Source organism: Saccostrea cucullata, unplaced genomic scaffold (assembly GCF_032062105.1).
Source record: "Saccostrea cucullata isolate Sc308-1 unplaced genomic scaffold, CSIRO_AGI_Scuc_v1 ctg8752, whole genome shotgun sequence".
Taxonomy (NCBI): Eukaryota; Metazoa; Mollusca; class Bivalvia; order Ostreida; family Ostreidae; genus Saccostrea; species Saccostrea cuccullata.
The window spans coordinates 6,580-20,013 of record NW_026931548.1 but is presented as its reverse complement, the minus strand read 5'-3'; the positions used below and the strand labels follow the sequence as shown (position 1 = coordinate 20,013).

General features: G+C 32.6%; 1 long non-coding RNA gene across 1 annotated transcript; it reads left to right on the top strand.

The window, feature by feature from the left end:
- Nucleotides 1-1,948: 1,948 nt before the first annotated feature.
- Nucleotides 1,949-13,020, top strand: LOC134232953 (uncharacterized). Its single transcript, XR_009984883.1, has 4 exons — nucleotides 1,949-1,986; nucleotides 6,630-6,677; nucleotides 12,577-12,634; nucleotides 12,907-13,020. It is a non-coding gene; the product is annotated as an uncharacterized LOC134232953 (long non-coding RNA).
- The last annotated feature ends 414 nt before the right edge of the window (nucleotides 13,021-13,434 follow it).

Sequence of the window (13,434 nt, the reverse complement as noted above, 5' to 3'; positions counted from 1 at the left end):
TAGTACTTCTGATTCGACGCAATACAAAATATTATTCATTATTAAGTAAGGGTTTATCCCATCTTCATATGCTTTACTAAATTAAGTAAATAAAATCATATTAACCGGGCGTGAATGAATACCAGTAGTCTTCCATAACACCTGATCCTTCTAATATTTTATAGGTTCGTGTTTTTAGGTGTTTGCTCTGCAAACAAAAACAAATAGACACAATAAAAATTATAAACAGCTATTAGTATCATTTTCAGCATGAAATATGATGTTTAAGCATAATATTGCTCAGTAGATATGTTATTAGAATGACATGAACAGTGATGAGATTTCTCTTTCCTTTGAGTGACTTTCATGGCAGCCACCAATAAGATGAAAGTCACTCAAAGGAAAATATTGTCTTAACTAGTACGGAAATTCTTTTTTTTTTCCTTTAGAACCTCAATTTGGATTCCAAGAAAAGAATACTTTTCCTTCATTAAATATTTCCACGGTTAGTTCTTCGATTTATTTGCTTAATTCATTTTTTTTTATTTTCTATCATTTTATAAATTTAACACTGAAGATTTTAACAAAAATTATAAAACTTGTTATATTATGATTACATATACATGTATATGTAAATTGTTTGATTATAGTTAAAAAAAACAAACATTGCTTATTTATTCTGCAGGATGAAAAGAAGAAATTTCATTTTCGAGGAATAGATCAAGGTATGTCTTGAGAAGAAATTCTTTCTAAATAAATAAAGTAACTTAATATTGTGAAATCACAAATTTTCGTTGGGGTCTAATTATCGTTGTTTTCGAGGTATGAAGAGTCCCACGAATTTATGTCCACTACGAAATGTAAAAAGTTACATACATAACTATTGAAAAGTTCACAAAACCAAATCCCCATAAACCAAGAGTTTTTACTCAAACCACGAAAATTTAACCCCATGAAAATATTGATTTTACAGTATCATCTTCGTTATGGACTTTACATTTTTATTTGTTCATTGTAGAATCTGAACTCTATCAAACGCGTTCGGATCCACTACATAGCAGAGATGTTCATACGTATGATGGTACGTGAAAGCAAATAACTGATAAACAGATTTATATAAATTGTACTTTGAGTTTTTTTTGTTTCTCTATTTCTTTTGTTTTTACGTTCTTCTTTTAAAAGTTTTCTTTGTCTGATTGAGAAGAGGACTGTGAAATATTCTAGCAATTATATAAATGCATACATTTGTTCTACATACTATATTAACTAATTTTTATCAGGAGTTTCCGTGAAAAGCAGTGTACCATCTTCGAGGTCTCATCCGGTTAGTATTAATAATGAAGTTAAACAGAGTACCTACTACATCAATCAAACAGTTTTCATAAACAGATAGTCTTTAGATCAATTAAACTAAAATTTATATGAATTAAATAAATTAGTTACTGTATTTAAATCTAATGTATTATTTTAAATTTCATTCTAATTAAAATTAAATGTTAGATCCGCTCCGATACTCAATACACTTACATCTTACAACGTACATAGAGGGTCACGTCAGAGGTCAAATTCGGAACAACTCTAGAATTAATTGTTTCAAGTACGTCAACAAATATACAATTATTTTGCAGGCTACGATTTGATTGGTTGATAGAATTTGACCTCTGACGTGACCCTCTATGGGATGTTGTTAGATGTTAGTGTAGAGAGTATGCGAGCGAATCTAACGTATAATTTTAATTAGATTTTTAAAATTCCAATATAATTAAAATTAGATGTTAGATCAGCTCACATACTCTCTAGTACATGTAGTAATAAATACAAAAATTTATCTTTCCATTTTGTTGTATATGTGCCATTATATTTGCCAAACTGCTTTTCTGTTTGCCTCAATTGGAAAAAAAAAATTAACGTTTCTCACCGTAGAAATTTAATTCAATGTATAGGTTCATGAAGATCACTGGCCATTGCAGAAACATGAAGAAGTCGAAAAAGAAGCACGGTTTCAAGGTAATGGACTTCGGCTCTTTTAGCTAACAAGAAAAAACGTAATAGCAATGCTTAATGAAAAATATGTCTGTGTTTTAAAATACAGATATACAAATTGTACGTTTTGTTCTAACATTGCACACATCTACATATCTCTATATGATAATTTTCTTTGTGATTACCCTACAATTAAAAATGTCTCTATCGTCCATAGACGCTATTGAGGTATGTGATATGTTTTAGGCATTATCTTTGTTGTTAAACTTAGTTCCTTAGTCCCCAACGAAATCTGATTTATAGATTAAATTAAACAAACATTAAAAATACATGCGATATACTAATATAGAGGATATCAACATTGTGTGATTTTCTTTTGTGTATAATTGTTATTTACGTTTAAAAAGTCTTTCCCTTCAATTATTTTTACTCATTGTTTTCAATTTAAAGCGTAAGATTTTTTTTATAAATAGATATATTTTGATAAATCAAATCTATATTTTGAAGCGAAGGTTTGTGTTCGAAACCGAAAATGTTATTGTTATTTCTTAACATATTCGAGGATAAAGCAAAGGTGTAGCATACATGTACGCCACATTTTAGATAAAAACACTATTTTACTGCTGAGGAAATAAGTTTTGGATTCATAGAACCTCATCCCACCACCGGTATTTTTAGAGGTCCGTGATTGCTCTACTCTCCACTTGATTTGTATTGATGGACATTTGATTACTGTTCCTTATCTTCATGAATTTATTTAATTTTTTCTATTCTAAAGCTGATTTTAGAGCATAAGCGGAATACAAGTAGTTCTGATTGCAAGGCAATAAAAAAATTAATCAGTTTTAAGCATAGAGTTTATCCCCATCTTCATATGCTTATATAAATTAAGTAAATATGATTGCTCTTCCATGACATCCGATCCTTCCTCTTATCCATATGAGTGAAAAATTCTCGAGAGGAACATTAAAATCAAACAATCAGACTCACTTGAGCTGAAAGCTAAAGTGAGCTTTTCTGATCACCAGTTGTCCGTCGTTCATCCGTCTGTCCGTCCGTCTTTAAACTTTTCACATTTTCTACTTCTTCTCAAAAACGACTGGACCAATTTTAACTTAACTTGGTACAAAACATCCTTGGGTTAAGGGGAGTTTAAATTGTTAAAATAAAGGGCTAAATCCCCTTCCTAGGGGAGATAATCAAGAAGATATAAAAATAGGGTGGGGTCATTAAAAATCTTTTTCTCAAGAACCACTGGGCCAGAAAAGCTGAAACTAGATTCTAAATTCTAAAGACCAGGTCTTCCAGCAATCTACTGGAATCCAGTGGGAACCAATTGTGCTCCATTATAAGCAGACCTATTTTTGTATTCACATGAAGCAGAATTTATGCAAAATCTTATGCGTGAAAAGAAGAAAGCACTTTATGTGACCTTCAACTCAACATTTGATATATCGACGACGTACTGTCAATTAACAATGGTAATTTCCATTCCTATGATACCTGTACGATGTATCCTGGTGAGTTTGAGATAAAAGAGTCTGATACATCTGTTTCATACTTGGATATATATTTTACTTGAAAAAGACGTTAATGGTTATATTATCTAACAACCAAGCTCTATGATAGACGTGATGACTCTACCTTTTCTATCGTCAACCCCCCTTGCTTATGTAGCAATATACCTCCATCACCTGCATACGGAGTTTATATTTCTCAGTTGATTCGATATGCAAAAGCATGCTCTACATATGAACAATTTCAAAAACTACCGGTAGTCAAATTATTGAGAAACAAGTTGATGAAACAAGAATATCAGCAGTCTCGTTTAAAGTCATGCATTTCGTAAGTTCTTTGGTCGATACAATGACCTTGTAAGCAAATACAATTTATCATTGAGTCAAATGCTGACGGATGTTTTTCATACTCATTATTAGTTCATTATTTATTCTCTGAATTGACGACGGATTTTTCCGTTATTTCCCGATCATGACAGGGAGCATACGGCGGGTGTGACCGGTCAGCAGGGGATACTCACTCCTTCATGGCACCTGATCCCACCTCTGATGTTTGAGAGGTTCGTGTTTGCTCTGCTCCTATATTGTATTAATAGTTTTATGGACTTTGATATTGAATATTGTTTGCTATCTCCATATCCTTCTTTGTTCATTGTTCCCTATTGTGACCCCTGGGAGTAGGGCAGGGCCACAAAAGGGAATCCAAGTTCTGCTTTGAAGTTTATAGAAAAACACTTCGAAAAAATCTTCTTAAGAACCGCTGGGCCAGAAAAACTGAAAGTGTAGATTCTAAATTGTTCAAATCATGCCCACTGGAGGTAGGACAGGGCCACAATAGGGATTTCAATCTTTACATAGAAATATTTGGAAATTCTAAAAAAATTTTAAATCTTCTCAAGAACCGCTGGGCCAGAAAAGCTGAAACTTATGTGGAAGCATCCTTGGATCGTGTAGATTCTACATTGTACAAATCCTGACAACCGGGTGTTGGACGGGTCCACAATGGGGAATCCAAGTTTTACATTAAATATAGGAAAAATCTTCTTCTTAAGAACCACTAGGCCAGAAAATCTGAAACTTATGTGGAAGCATCCAGGGATAGTGTAGATTCTAAATTCTTCAAATCATGACCCCTGGGATAGGGCGACAATAGGGAATCCAAGTTTTACATAGAAATATATTGGAAAAAATATAAAGGTCTTCTTCTCAAGAACCAATGGAAAAGAAAAGATTCAAATTGTTCAAATCATAACTTTCGGGGGTAAGATGGGGCCACAATAGGGAATCCAAGTTTAACATTGAAGTATATAGGAAAAAACCTTTAAAAATCTCCTCAAAACCTGGGATAATGTAGATTCTCAATTGTTCAAAACTTGACCCCTAGGGGTAGGGCCACATAAGTGATTTCAGGTTTTACATTGAAATATATTGGGAAAAAATATAAAAATATTCTTCTTAAGAACCAGTGGAAAAGAAAAGCTGAAACTTATGTGAAAGTATCCTTGCGTAGCGTAGATTATGAATTGTTTAAATCATAACCTCCGGAGGTAAGGTAGGGCCACAATAGGGAATCCAAGTTTTACATTGAATAACATAGGAAAAAAAACATTAAAAATCTTCTCAAAACCACAGGAACAAAAAAATACTTTAACTTATGTGGAAGAATCCTGGTATAATGTAGATTCTTAAGAGGGCTCTCTACAACGTCACAACATGGCGTACTTCCGTAAAAACGCCATTTTGATCCCAAATGATCAGATTCAAATTCACTTAACACCGATAAATCACTGAGTATAACACAACATGCGATATTGTGGATGGAATGTACATTATATCACATCAATTAATACAGTGTATTGCCCAGTACGTATCCTTTCTTTAAAAATGTTACTCATGTGAGCGATATGGCTTATGGGCCTCTTGTTTTTATTCAGGATCTCAATCTAAATTACAAGCAAAGAGTATCATTTCTCTATTCGATTCCATCTCAGTAAGTTTTTAGTTTTTGGTTGTTCTGTTATCTACTATTTAATTGATAAAAAACTGATTAAATGTTAACAAAATGTTTAAATCTAGATAAGAATAAATGATGTTTGTGGTAACTATAATTATTATAAATATAAGTTGCTTTTATGATATATGTAAATACCGCAACAATGATTTTTCTGTTTTCAGTGTGCTATTTTTACCTCACCTAAGCCGATGGCTCAAGTGAAATTTTCTGAAAACATTTTGTCCCTCATCCGTCCGTCCGTTTGTCAGTTTGTCCGTCTGTAAACTTTCCACATTTTCGATTTTTTCTCAAGAACCTATGAACCAATTTTTACCAAACTTGTTACAAAGTAACCTTGAGGGAAGGGGGGTTTAAATGCTTAAAATAAAATCAAGAAAAGACAAAAGTAGGGTGGGGTCATTAAAAAAATCTTCTCAAGAACCACTGGGCCAGAAAAACTAAAACTTATTTGGAATCTTCCTGAGGTAGGGTAGATTCTAAATTGTTCACATTTTGACCCCGGGGTAGAACGTTCTACAATAGGGAATCAAAAGTTTTACCTTGAAATATATATAAAAAATCTTTAAAAATCTTCTTCTCAAAAACCAAAGGTTCAGAAAAGCTGAAACTTATGTGAAAGCATCCTGAGATATTGAGGAGTCTAAATTGTTTAAATCCTGGACCCAGGAGGTACATGTAGGGTGGGGCCACAATATGGAATCCAAATTTGACAATGAAATGCATGTATATAGGAAACACCGTTTTTTGAGTCTTCTTCTCAAGAACCACTGGGCCAGAAAAGCTGAAGCTTATATGGAAGCATCCTCATGTAGTGTGGATTCTAAATAGTTCAAATCATGACTTCCGAGGTAAGGGAGGAGCCACGATAGGGAATCCAAGTTTAACATTGAAATAAAAAGGAATTTTTTTGAAATTTTCTTCTCAAGAACCAAAGGTTCAGAAAAGGTGAAACTTATGTGAAAGCATCCCTGGTAGTGTAGATTTTAAATTGTTCAAATCATGACCCCAGGGGTAGGGCGGGGCCACAATAGGTTATATAAGGTAAAGATCGGCATGGTCAAAGCTTCTCGGGTGGGCGATGTGGCCCATGGGCCTCTTGTTTTTAGTATTATATTTCTTTCTTTATTCTTTTACAGAGAAGAGAGTATTGCGATGTCCACAAGGGATATGATTTCCATCGTTTTGTACGTACATATTCATATACCGGTAATGATTAAGATGTGCTTACTTTCACTTAAAAATGGGAGGATATAGTGATCGAGATGCCCGTCAGTCCGTCTATTTAGTATGTCTTTTCCGCAGCTCCTCTTATACCACTGAGTGAAATTTAATGACTTTCACAGAGTCTATGTTATATAGTGTCATTGTTAACTCTTATTACATCTTTTGATCCGACACGTATTTTGGGTTTCTCATATAAATGTATGGACACTGCTATTTTTTAAAAATATAATATAAAGTAGAGGTACTGTGAGCAATGAGCTCACGAAATGATACCCCCGCCTCCCATAATGTCCATGTGTTGCTATACATTGTTTTACGGCAATGTGTAAAGAAGAATAACTTGTCCTATCAAATGTTATCCAGAAGCTTCTAAATGTGACGTCATACGTAAACATATAATGGCAATGTCCATCTTTTGCTATGGAAAACCTAAAATACGTGTCGAATAAAAAAGTAAAATAGGAAGTGCACAATGGCAATATGTAATAAAGTTTCTGTGAAAGTTTCATTAAATTTCACTTAGTAGTATATGAGGAGTTGCGGCTAAGAGATAAAGCGTAACAGACGGACGGACGGACGGACGGAAATCCCGATTACTATATACCCTCCCGTTTTTCAAGCAGAGGGGGGGGGGGGGGGGTATAAATAGGCGGTGTGTGGCAACGCACTTTGAATAAATTACGCACTTTGAAATTTTTTTTTCAAAGTGCGTTAAAATTAGAACAAAATCAACGCACTTTGAAAATTGTTTTCAAATTGTGCGTTAAATTTGGGATCAACGCACTTTGACACGTATTTCTATGATATGTTTATCTATGACGTCACATATAGAAGCTTCTGGATAACATTTGATAGGACGAGTTATTCCTCTTTACACATTACCGTCAAACAATATATAGAAACACATGGACATTATGGGAGGCGGGGGTATCATTTAGTGAGCTCATTGCTCACATTACCTTTTGTTTACTTTTTGCTCTGACACTTATTTGAAATTTCCCAGAGCAAATCCTTCAAAATGGCAAACCAGCAACAAAATTTGTAAAGGTTTCGATGAATTCAACTCTCTTATCATCTACTTTCTCAAATTATCTATGCAGCAATAAAACAAACTTTATATACATAAATTATATATATGAAATACATTTCTACAAGCTGGTTCGAAACACAAGAATATGTCATACGCACAAATTATTAAGTCGAGGCAAGCTATTGACAAATAAGTTGATGAGACAAAGATATCAGCAATCTCGTTAAAGGTGTGTAACTTATTGTTACAAATGTTACATCTGATAGAATATGATGAAGGTTATAGTGATTAATAAAAAAGTTAAAATTTAAGTGCAAAAAGATCAAGTTCATTGTATCGTAGCTAAGTTAGCTGCACACTGACCCCCTATTTTCTCTGCGTTTTTCCGTCTTACTATATGAGTTCTTATCCAAAATATAATTCTTAAAAAAATCCTTGATATAGCAAAGTTCACAAGTGAAATACCTTCACTTTAATAAATGTGCAGATTTGCAGAATTTTCTGCTAAATATCCTCCCGCCATAAGAAATAATCCCTTATAAATCTTGCTTCTGAATGAGTTTTTGAGCAGTTCTTTTTCATTGAGTGTTGAACAATTGACATTGTTTGACATTGTTTTAAATTTGTTATAAAAATTAAATCAATTTATAATAAGTAATTTTGAGGTAAGGGGTTCTGCATTAACTTTTCTAAGAAGGTGACGAGTGACATACGTACCTTAAAGTCGATATTTCGTAAACTCTACAACGGATAATTTTTTGTCCGATCGTTATAAGGGGTAGGTATGACCGATCAACAGGTGATCACGCCTTAATCAGGTCGGAGAGAATACTCGAAATCGGGTATTATCCGTGAAATCGCGTATAATACTAGATATTAGGGTATCGTTGAATCCGCGAAATCGGGTATTCCGTTCAACTTTCTATAAAAACTAAAGAATAAAGCAATGGCGCATTATGCTAGTAACTGTTACTTGTACATCCGTATCTTGTGGATTTATTTTTATTAAACCTAATTCATACGGTTGTCAAATAAGTTTAAAATCACACGACAAACACTGCTGGGGTAACAAAGAGGACACAATGGCGTTATTATTTTTCAATATAATTTCTAAAAACAAATAACTACACTTCGTTTGTCTTTATTTACCATTAAAGTATTCCATATACTTAATTTTCTAATTTGTGCACTATTCCTAAAACGTGAAATTTTAAAGAAATTAAACGACTAACGCCGTGTTATGTATTTTTACTGAAAAATGTATGGCGTCCCTTTCACGTGAAATATAAATTATTCCTAACAGTTAGAAAGTACAGTAGAAGCGAGTCATAATTGTATATCTCTGCCATAATAGAATACCAACGTTATTATAAAGAAGAAAATGAAATAAGATTAAATAAATATCCACGGGAAAACAGTTTGAAAATAGCTAATTAAAGGTGAGTGTCTTTTTTAAAGTAAATTTAGCATGAAATTTTTATTCAAAGACACCGTTAATTTTTTGGTTGCATTTTAATCGATACAAGATATGCTATTTTACCTTTATTATATGCATTTGTGTGAAAATTGAGAGCGAGAAGTCATATGAACAGGATTTTCCTGTTTTTTTTTTTTTTTTTGGGGGGGGGGGTATAAATAAAAGTCAAGTTTTCACATTTCTTATAGTTTTTACGTTTATGAACATGTTAATGAAAAAACTGAAATAATGGAGTGTTCAATTGCCTTGGAAACTCTTGTCTTACTTTTTGGGAATATAATTCCTCATCGGACATTAAAATTTCATAAAAATCGTAGCCACTTCCTTTCTTTATTATACTTATATAATTGTGTTGAATTATGCTTGTACTATGCCTAAATAGTAGGCAGGGTTTGACACATGGTGCACGAGCCGGAGGCGAGTGCACTATTTGTCAAACCCTGCTTACTATTTAGGCATAGTACATGCATAATGCAACACTATTGTTATTATTATGCTGACTGTTGTAATTATTTATGTGGCAATCCATTTGACTTTTTCCTGAAAATATCGGTGCTAACACAGCGCACTTGCAAGAACTCATTCAAAATCTTCATGCTAAAATTGGTTGCATGCTTAGTTATTTTGGTTACTAGTATTTTCTCTAAATAGGTCGGGATTTTCTGTCCCAAAGCAACTCATCTTTATTTTCTGTTTTGTTAGTAAATGACTTTTTGTTTGCAGACGTCGATTCTCATTGATAATTTTCTTTTACATCCTTCAATCAAGCGTCATATAAAAAAGCGTTTTAATGACCCTATGAAATCAGTTCATCTAACGATCTGTATGTAATTAGTTTGAATCTTTGTTGTACACATTAATCTAAGGTTCCTTAGAATAATATAACTGTTTTCAAATAATATTTGTCTATTTTCTCCTTCTTGTGTCAATTGTATAAATTAAGATTATATATATAATAAAATTCTACCAGTCAGTGATCGTCTCTGTGGCGTAATCGATAAGGCATCGAACTGACAATCTCATGGTCGTGAGTTCGATCCCCGGCGTGTGCAATGAAGAATTTTCTTCAGCAAAGAAAGCCGTGCACTATTTCGGCATAGTGTGTTTACGCTCTATAAATCCTTAGACCACTATGCGAGAATAGTAGGGTATGGGTTATATAGAGACAAACTGACAGGAAGCATAATAATATGTGATAGACAGGGTAAATTTTACCTCTTTACCTTCTATATTTTTTTTTTATATCGCTATCTTATTCCTCATTATAATATGCTAATACAACGCACTATCTTATTGGTTCTAGACAATATGTCACAGTTTTCTTTTAGTTATTTTATCTGTGGTACTTATTATTCATGGCAATAACTTTTCCTAATACTCATCTGTAATGAAAAAATGTGTTTAAAAAATAAACATGAATTCTAGTTACTTGCAGTCTCATTTTGTGTTAGAAAATAACAGGTTGCTTTTTGTTTACCTACAATGTATATGATTTTTATATGCTGAATAAATCTTCCCTACGATTAAAAATATATGACCGAGTTTAAACGACCGTGACATTCAAAGAGAGGTCTCTTGGACACATTTAGAACACAGTCGTGGTTGTTTTGTCAGTGGTGGTAAAGAAGCCTTTAGCCCCCCCCCCCCCCCCTTTGAAGTCGCCAAGAAATGTTAAAATATTGATGACTTAGCGAAATTAAACGATCAACAGTTATGTTCTGAAACTGTCACTGTCTCTGCTAAAATGTTGAAGACATATTCTGCAAATATGTTTGAATGATAAATAAAAAAGAAAAGATTTTCAAAAAAAGAGAAAGAGGGTTCTTTAAGCCGAAATTTTAGACATTTTTATCATTAGATTATTTATACATTCATAAATAAATTTGATTTTATGCACAAGATGAATGTGAAAGTAATTAATGACGCATAATTAGATACGATAGACAATCCCTTGTTTATACATGGCATCATATCTTGTGTGTGAAATGTGTTTCCGTATAATTTGATTTATTTACAGATTGTTCATGTTTGTCGTGTTGATGTGGAATTATTATAAATTCCCGAATTCTTATACTTTGCAATTCTGTTGTGTTGGAAATGAACATTAGGAAGATGCATATACTTTCAACATAAGGAAAAATATAAAGCAAATCGAACGCCTTTTTGTGTGCAGATCATGAAATGTACTGAGCTCCACGGGTATCTGTTGTCCCGAACGCATTAATCTTGACGCCCAAATTCTTACTTGGCTAGTGATACCTTTAGAAAACATGTGTATCTAGATGAAAGTTAACTCGGCAACATGCGCCATCCCATTGTTTAAGTTTTATTAGGTGATTAAACCTCCTATACCCGATTTCGCGGATTCAACGATACCCTAATATCGGGTATTATACGCGATTTCAGGGATAATACCCGATTTCGAGTATTCTCTTCGACCTGTTAATGGCTTCTGATTTCACTTATGTTGTTTTGAGGTCTGAGGTTTTATGGTCACATCTTATTATAATCGGTCAAACGAAAAACTCCATAGATATTCCAGGGTGAAAAAATGAAATTTTGAATGCAAAATAAGCTTAAATTCACATCCACTTATAAATATTTACATTCACTGAATATTTTTCCTTTATTTCTTATGAAGACCATTGCTATCAATCTGTGCATAAACGATACTAAACAAGCCACGTGCGTAGATGCTGTTCCATCAGTTATGCATACAATGACATAATCATTTTAAATACAATATTTAACAAATTTAATTTAATTTTAATGATTTTTGATACAAATGTAAAAATAAACAATAAATGCTTTTCTTTCTTCGGAAACGAACGTCGCAGCTATTGGAGAAAAAAAATTACACGTTTTTTCTGCAACAGCTGCGGCATTCATTCCCGTACTAACAACCAAAGAAATCGTTTGACTATTTAGATCATCCCCTTTTTCTCAGTAAGAGCATATCACTTCTACAGATTTTTTGAACAACGACTCTTCAATCATTGAAACGTTTAATGATATACATATCAACATGTAAAATGTATACATGATTTACATATCAACAAAATAAATTTTAATATTACTTTATACAAATATAAATAAAATTTTTCAGGCTGTAAGTAAAGGAATTTTAGATGTTGCAGCTATTGCAGGAAAAAAAAACACGGGTTACGCATTTTTCTGCAATAGCTGCAACTTTACAAGCAAAAGAAAGCAATTTAATGTTAAAGTTAATATAATTTATTTTCAAAACAAGATATGTATTATTCCTGAATTATGTCTATAGAACATTTTAGTGTGTGTTTGATAATATGAGTGCCAAACATGACTTTAATGAATCAATCATTATATATCATAGGATAGGATTTCACCATGTTCACCTCAAACGATCCACAAAACCTCAGATAAACTTTCTGGTAAGTAATTCGTTTTGTGATTCACTTCAGTTCTAAAAAGTTTCAATAATAGTATAGAGTACAATTTTCTCTAAGATTTTTAATTCAGGGATAATTCGTTTCAAAATGTCACTAAACTAAAAGTATGACACTAAATGTATATATTTTTGTTTTTAAAATATTTACATAATGTATTTAAAAAATAATCAGGGTATTTCTTCACTCTTCTCGAATATAAATTACAGTATTTTGGCAAAATTTATTACTATTTTTAAAAATTTAATTATTCTTAGAACTAAAAATAAAAGCGGGGACACGTTGCAGAAGTATTGATTTCACTAAGAGTTCAGACAGATATGCAAGATCAATTATCCACGACTGAAGATCAACATGGTGTGCGCTTGACGACTCCAGGGATTCGTTTTATATAGCGTATACATGTATATATTTAAGGTCAAAATATTTTTAAAGATTATTGTACCATCAAAGATCGGAGACAAAAATTAAGCATGCACTACCAGGGGTTTTGAAAAGATATCAATAACCATGAAAATGCTCGTATGCTTTATAAGAAAAATACACAAAAAGTACTCCACATATATCCTATATGATTTGTTTTAGAAGAAGTGTATGACAGTATGTATAGATATTTAAATGAAGCATTTAGTTCCATTAAGTTCTGGAACTCTTCAACTCCAGAGAATAAAACACAAAAAAGTTCCAACTATGATGTATATGTTCTTAAAAGTGTAACGACATTCTGAAAGAAAAGTTAGCTTCCAAAGAAGCTTACCCAAAGCATTTTTCCTTGTAATTTACAT